The sequence below is a fragment of the Chinchilla lanigera genome, unplaced genomic scaffold, assembly GCF_000276665.1.
Source record: "Chinchilla lanigera isolate Chin_1 unplaced genomic scaffold, ChiLan1.0 scaffold00036, whole genome shotgun sequence".
In the NCBI taxonomy this organism is placed as follows: domain Eukaryota; kingdom Metazoa; phylum Chordata; class Mammalia; order Rodentia; family Chinchillidae; genus Chinchilla; species Chinchilla lanigera.
The window spans coordinates 16,717,105-16,724,893 of NW_004955437.1; the positions used below are offsets into that span (position 1 = coordinate 16,717,105).

General features: G+C 57.8%; 1 protein-coding gene across 1 annotated transcript in view; it reads left to right on the forward strand.

Annotated features, from left to right (window-relative positions):
* Positions 1-7,591: 7,591 nt before the first annotated feature.
* Znf503 (zinc finger protein 503) overlaps positions 7,592-7,789 on the forward strand; it is a gene marked incomplete in the record, with an annotated part of 4,064 nt that continues 3,866 nt past the window's right edge. The window contains 1 exon segment of the mRNA XM_005389916.2: positions 7,592-7,789.

Here is a 7,789-nt window from a genome sequence, read left to right on the forward strand (position 1 = left end):
CCCCCGGCCGGATCTCCCCGGTGCAATTCGGCTCCGCCAGCGGGTTGGGCCACGGCCCCAGCCTCCGCTCTGCACACACGCACCTGCGTCCGCGCCTCTGGCTCTCTCGGGTGATGCTCTCTGACCCACCCACTCTCCCGCCCTCCCCACCATTTCTGTGTTATCTGCGCGGCCGCAGGCGCGGCTGAGGACCGCACAGGTAAAGTCTTGGCAAGTAGGGGCGCAGGTGTAGGCGCTTCCCGGGCAGGATGACTGGGAAGAAGCGACAGCCTGGCCTCAGCTTTTTTCCAAAGCGATTATTCTGACAGTAGGGGATCCGGGAGGGTGGACGCGGACCCTGGAAACGCTGCTGTGCTCTAGGGGAGAAAAGGGGCGGGACTGAAGCCCTTGCGGGCCGGGTCACTTGTGTCCCCGCGTCTTGCGCAATCTCCGTGGTGCCTGGGAGGTGGTGAGGCGGTTAGATGGGGGCGGATGGGGTGGTGGTACCCAAGGATTGTCCCCCCACCTACCCCCTGCGGTGACTGGGTTCTGACAGCGGCCAGGTCCCGGTGCGCACAATCCCAGGTTTGCAGAATGAAAATCAATAAAATCGATGCAGTAGCAAAGAACATGAAACATGTTGGGTTATTATTTGCGTTTGTTAATTTTTTTTTTTAACTTTTTTCTTGGAAAAAGTGCCTTCAGCTTGGATCCAGCCCTCCAAGAGGGACCCAAAATATCTCTTGGTCTAGAGATAGGAGACTGGGGTTTGCCCTGCGCCCCAAACCGCGCAACTCCCCTCCCCCGTGGCCGCGCGCTGTCTTGCCGCAAGAGGGAAGCCCCAGGGCGCGCTCAGCTTAGAAGCGCGCTTTCCTCCCCAGCCCCATCCTTTAGGGAGACATCCCCCCTCCACTGACATTTCCCGGGTTCACCACCCCCACGCCCCGGGGCCGCGCCTTCTCCCCTCCCCCGCACTCTCCCTGGCGCTTTAAATAATGATATTTGCATGCAGGGAGCGATTCATAAATATGTCAGGGCCGGTGAAATATAGGCAACATTTCAAACTTTCTATTTAAAAAACATGAATTATGGCCGCGGAAAATGTGTTCCCATTTAAAGGCGATACGAAGTATTTGGTGTCTCGTCCCCGGGCCCATCCATCACGCAGACAATAAAGAGAGTTTTTCGCCCTGACACCCACGATTTATGGGCGCCCTTCTCTGCCCTCATCACTCACCCACCGCGGCCAGCCCGGCGACAGGCCCCGCGGCGAGACGAGCGGCTGCCCCCTCGCCAGTCCGCGCGCGCACTTTGCGCCCCTCGGCGGGCTCCCTAAATCCGCAGCCCCGGGGAAAAGCCCTGGCTGCCTGGAGTTGGGGGATCGGCTCCGAGCGTCGGAGCAGCCAAGTAGGAACCGCACTCATCCCGCCATCCCGGTGCCAAGCTCTCCCAGGGCTGGGACTGAGGCGGAGGAGTGGTCTTTCCCACCCCTCTGTGTCCAGGCCTCGTCCGCGGATGGCAGTGCACAGCTGGAAGTTTGCAGCTCCGGCGGTGGGTGGTTATTTAACCTCTTGTTCGAGGCAAGGGTAAAGAAGAGGGGAGGGGGCTGCCCAGGCTGGTTCCTGACCATTCTGTACCAAGGGAGGCGAACTTGTCCTCAGTTTTCTTGAGCTTCGTAGGGTGACACTTCTGAGCAAGCTTTTAGCAACTTTTACAAGTCCAGCCCCCTCCCGTTGCCCGCTAGTGTGATCCATGCTGGGCATTCCTGGCATTTGGAAACTTATTTTTCTTTCTTTCCTTTTTTACCATCCGGAACCGAAGAGTTGCCAAGAAATAACATCGCAGTGGAGCGCTTCCCTAGCATTTTCGCCTCGGGCCAGGCTCGGCCACCCGGTGCCCTCTTCGACCCCACCCCACCCCGCACTCGAACACTCGAGCCCAGTGCGCTCCCAAAGCTGTCTCCATTCTCGGTTGCAAACTTGCGTCAAGAAAAGTTCGGGCTACGTCTGCAGTAGTTTGCTTTCAGTTTTCGCTGCTGGCGAACTCGGCCAGGCAAGTTCCCGAGGCAGTAGGCAAAGTGGGGGCGGCCAGACACCGCTGAGCAGCGAGAAGCCGCTGGAGCTGAGGGTGCATGCAGCTGGTGCATCGGACCTCAGAGGTGGGACCCACCGCGCCTGTGCGCCAGGAGGCACCCCGCGCTCCCCGGCTGGCCTGGGTGTAGCGCACAGAACTTGCCAGTGGAGAGCCGGTTCTGCTGGATGCCTGAGAGTTTGGTTTATTCGGATAAATTCAATGCAAACGACAGCCACAGAAATCCCGTCGATTCTAAAAATGACAAGGTTGAATTTATTAGATTGGGATTCACATGTAAGTAGAGAGAAATAAAAATTCTACAAACAGCTGCACAATCCAATTCGAACACTACTGATCGCTTCTGGATTCAAGGGCATCTAACACAACACATCTGAATATTTAGATTTACAGAAGCATTTAATACTCTTAAATTCCCAGTGTATGCACAGATAATTAAGTTGGAAAAATTCTAGAGCGAGTTTTGTTTTTTTTTTTTACAGCCCCTGCTTGGGTGTCATCTGAGCCCGGGATAGAACTTAATGTCCTAATAACCACTCAGTGGATATTTCCGATAGGTAGTTGAAGGACGCAGTATCTACTGCTCCTTAAATATCTGCAGTGTGGCAGAGATGAAATACACCCAGTTAAGAAAAGCACGCAAGCAGATAAATGAGCCACTGTATCAATACAATATTTCTGGGTATAGAAATAAATATTCCTCCCAGGTCAGTTGTGGACAGTGAAATCAAATAGAGAGGTTTTAAGGAACCTTGTTTATGGGCCACCAGTTCTGCCACTCAGTACCCCAAGCAGGCTGAGGAGGACCCTGTTCAGTGATGGCCTTGAACCCGGGCCTGCTAGTAGGACAGACACAGCCTGGACGCTCAGTGCTGCTTTGCCTTAGGAGTTCTTCATGCAGGCCCAGAGAAGGACCTGACATTTAAGGTGGCAGGGCCTGGAGTCTCCCAGTAGCCTTTCCTTCTCAAACACTTCAGCCAACCCTCACCTGGCTCTTTGTGGCTCTGGCAGCAGGAGATCAGGACTATGGATTTGGAGGAAGAGGGCAAAAAAGGGCTGGTCGTGCTTGACCCCAAGGTGTTCCAAAGCTCCAAGTCAGAGGCCACGGAAAAGGCCGGGATTTTCGTCCAGAATCCAGGCCCCACCCACCCTCAAGGCATCAATTAGAGGCCACTGAAACAGTGGTCGGGATGTACTTACTTATAAGACATTAGGCACCTCCTAGCATGCCCAGTGCTGAAGTCTCTATGCCCTGAGGCTCTCCTTCATATATCTGCAAAGCCCAAGTAGCTGTCAATCTCGAGCTGTAACTGTGAAATTCTAAGGCCACATTCTAATTCCACAACACGGCGCTTGCAACGGTCCACCCCTCTAACTGCCCCACGCCCCGCATGCGCTCGCTCTCCCTCAACTCCCCTTCCAACGCACTCATTCCTTAAACAGGCGCAGCGCTTGGAAGAGCCCTGCTTCGGAAGAAATTGGGGAGGACTTCATCATAAAATCCTGGGAACTGCACACACTTCCGAGGCAACTCTGCCGCGGGAGAAATAACCCCGGCCGAGAACGCCCTAGGTACTGTGCGGGCAGCGTCGCTGTGCAGGTGGTGATTTACACGGTATACGAAGACTGAAGAGCCGTACAGGGAATATTCCCTGCAAGCAGGAGAGGGGGAAAGGAAAAGCAAATAAAGGGGGTAAAGAGAGAGTCAAGGTGGAACAGGAGAGGGAAGGGGCTCCGTGAAAGAGAGACTGGAAGAGTGCAGGCCACAGTGAGGCCCCCGCTCCCGCACGCCTGGAGCCTCCCAGACCCCGCGAAAACGCCGTGGCGGCGCAGGATGGTCCCCTATGGCCCGGCAAATCCGGGCCTCGCTCGCCGTCGCGTGGGGCGGACCTGGGCCCAAGGGCCTCGGCGCGCTCTTGCTCTCGCCCCTCCCCGGGGACTGCTAGGCCGAACAGGACGAGGGTGGGGAGGTCCCTGGGGGCGCGCGCCAGTCCCGGACTGTTTGGGTGCTCTGGGCCAGGCTTTCCAGCTCGCCGGGCCTGACCTGTCAGGCGGATTATCTTCGAGGGAGATTAATAGGGGAGGCGGGCTGCAATAATAATCGTTTTGTTTGATGTGACAACTCTGATAGGCGTTGATTTACTTACAAACTGATAGGCTTTTAATTGAGCGCCTCCGCCGAGCCCGAGATGAAAGGGAAGCGGCGGTGAAAGGCGGCCCGCCTGCCCTCCGGCCTCAATACTGATTAGCCATCTCGACAGTGAATAGTTCAAGGCATTTTCAAACTTTTTTCCTCAGCTCTCTCCCCTTCCTTCTCCTCCTCCTACCCCCTTCCTCAAATATCTGCCATGCCCACTCCTTTTTTAGAGAAAACAAATCATTTCCATTGTGTGCAAATAAAACCCCCAGGACACCCACACCAGCCGCCCTGGGGGTTGGAGGCCTGAGGCCCAGCGGAGTAATTAATAACCCCCAGCACGCGGGCCCGCTCAGCCCTCCGGGATTCGGCCTCCCGCGTGAGGTGCGCAGGCTCCGATGCTGGCACCTCCCAAAAGCCCGGGGCGCGCAGGCCCCCAGGCGCCCCCCTGCGCTCGGACCTTTGGAGTGGCGTTGGAAGCACAGGGAACGCGCGCAACTCGCGACCTGCGCCCTCGAAGCACAGCGCACACCCGCGAGCCGCTCCCGAGGGCGCGGGAGGGCTTTGGGTGCTGGGATAGTCTCCCTTGGGCTGCCTGGCACAGTAAGAAAGCTGCTACAGTGAGGGGAAAGGGAAAACTGCGCCTGGAGACTGGACCACAGAGCGGAGAAGGATGCCCCGGCCTGAGGTCACCCCACTTCTGTCCGCACACCCAGCATTCGGGGCCTTCTGGGGAGACCGCGGTGACTCGTGGCTCACGACTGTGCTCGCGACACCGGGAGCACTGCCATGGGCCCGAGTTGACAACTAGGCAGCCACATACCCAATGACACAGACACTAAAGCCCGCAGGACAAGAGCGGCGTCACAGACACGCTGCCCGGCAGAGGCAGCCAGGACTGTCCGCCCTCGCAAGCCAGAGCCGGGATTCGCTCTCCGAAGATCTGCGGGCAACCTCACAGCCTCGCGGGTGACCGCGCCACCGTTTCGCCGACTTACCTTTCTCGGTGGCCGAGCAGAGACCCTACAAACCCCTTGAATGAATGCAGGTGTGTTCTTACACACATACCTCCTCATTCCCCTCCTGTCTCCTCTCCAAATTAGCTTTAGTCAAGTTACCATCTCCTAAAGTTTATCAACGCCTGGAGCCTCCGCTGGGCCTCAGGCCTCCAACCCCCAGGGCGGCTGGTGTGGGTGTCCTGGGGGTTTTATTTGCACACAAATCAAAGAATCAAAGGATAAAATTAAAACGCAAAAAAAAAAAAAAAAATAGCCTAGAAGAAAATTCTAAAACTCACCCCAGAAAGTTCTCGGTACGCTTGCGGAATGGGAAACAGACAGAAGGGGGAAGGGAGTGGGGTGGCCCAAGGGGAAGGGGTGAGCACGCGAGGGCAGGTACCAGTCCGGACCCTCGCGCGTACCCGGCTCCGCTCCGGGTGCGCGCGGGTCGAAACTCGGCCTCCAGCCTCGGCCCCCGCCCCGCGCGGCACAGACGGACTCCAGGCTCCCAGCGCTCCCGGCCCCACCATTTATCAAAAGGACTTGACAACAAAAGAAGAGCCTGGCGGAAAAGTGGGGGAGGGGAGATGCGAAGTCTTCCAAGTCCTTCCGAGGAAGGAGGTGTGTCCTCCCCTCACCCTCTTCCAGTTTTTTGAGAGTTTCTGGAGGTGACCCTCGAACTCGCTCCGGACGCTACCGAATCCCTGAGAGCTGAGGCAACGGCGCAGACACACACACACGTACATGCACACTGTGCTCCCGCGACCGGAGACACCGCGGCACGCTCAGCGCCTCCCTCTTCTTTCCAAATGGCCCGGGAGACGGTGCAAATCGAGGGGAACGCGGCAGTCCTGCTCTGCTTCCCGGGAAGAACTCGCGTTCCCACCGGCAGCACCCTCCCCCTCGCTCCTTCCCTCTGCTCTCCCCGCGCGGGGCAGTCCCGGCTCGGCATCCAGTGACCTCTGAGCGAGCAGTCCCGAGGAGCGAGGACGGCGCGCAGTGGGCACTGGGGAGGGCGACCGATCGGCGAAGAGTGAGCTTGAGGCATGTTTTCCCCGAACACGTACGGTCAGGCCTCTTCCCCGCAGCCTTGCAATTCTCGCTGCGATCACAGGGGATCAAAGAAACCCCTTGGTTACTGCACCATTAACCTCCAGGACTCGAGGTTACGTTGGCGGCGCGGCTGTTGGAAAGAAGTCTCCGAGTGTGAGGTCGGGACACTATGGAAGGTCCGCGGCCGGATGGCACAGCCTGACACATTCCCGCGGGGTTACCCCGGGGAGCCGGGAAACCTCCCGTGTCAGACGTTGCCGCCGCCCGTCTCGGGTACCCCTATCTCCCCCAACTCTGCGGCGTCCACCCAGGTGGACAGTGCATCTGTCCCTCCTACACCGAGAAGGGAAGAGCGCACGCCAGGCCTGCGCGCCCCATCTCAGCGCCCTGGGCGCACCTGCGCACTTTACTCTCACTATTCATTTTCCTGACACTGAGCGCCTCTTTCCCCTTCTTTCATTCTTTTTCTTAGCGTCCCCCCAACATCCCAGGAGGAGGCTCCTCTTTCTCCCTCCTCCAGTTCCCCTTAAGTCTCTTCCTTCCTCTCTGTGTCTCTCTCTCCCTCTCCCTTTTTCCCTTCAAGTCGCACCCGCCTTGTAATCAGCAACAAAAGCTGACATAAATCACAGGCGGATTGACAAGAGCTGACAAATAACTGATTGATTGCGGTCGAGGCACATTGACAATTGATGGAGGGGTGGAGATACCCGAAGAAGCGGGGTGGGGGGGTGGCAGGGGAGAGTAAGAATAGGGGGGCTGCTGAGTGTGAAACAGAGGAAACATGTGACCCCGGCTCCTGCCCCAATCTGCTCGTCCCCGGGCATCACGTGGCCAGAAAGGGCGGAGAGCCGGGTGCACGTCGCCGGGATGAGCCGCCACCGCCTCCGCTGCTCTTCTAGCTTCTGGTTTCTCCTCCGTGGAATCTCAGGAAATCAAAGCGGGCGGGCGGACTTCCTCTAGCACCCGCTCTACACCTTTTCCTTCCCTGGCGGCCTCGTGGAGCGGGATCTCAATTACAGAAAAAAACATTTGGGGTGCGGGCCTCCTCTTCGCCCTACTAGTTGACAATCTGAGTTGTACCCACAGCCCCACGGGTGCTTCTTCTGGACATCCCTGCAGTCCATTCCTCACATGCAACAACCCCCCTCACACACACACACCCCTCCAAAAGGTTTCATTTTATTTTCCAACAGGGAGGACGAACGGCGAGGAGGAAAAAAGAGGGAGGCGGCAGACGGCAAACGTAGAATAAATGTCCACCTCGTCCTCGGAGCTAGGAACGAGGGAGGGGACAAGCAGGGGGGCGGCGAAGAGCGAGCTGCCCATTAAAACCAGCTCTGAGAGTCCTAGCGGCGGCGACGGCGGCGGCTGCGGCGCGGGACGCGTCACATCCCCTTGACCCTCCAATCACCTCGGGCTCCCATTTGATTGGAAGGCGGCAAAGGCTTTAATCTCCCCCACGGTGCAGCTGCTTTTGAAGTGAGTTTCCTCGCCAGAGCCCGGGCTGGACAGGCAGCGGCTCACATCGCGG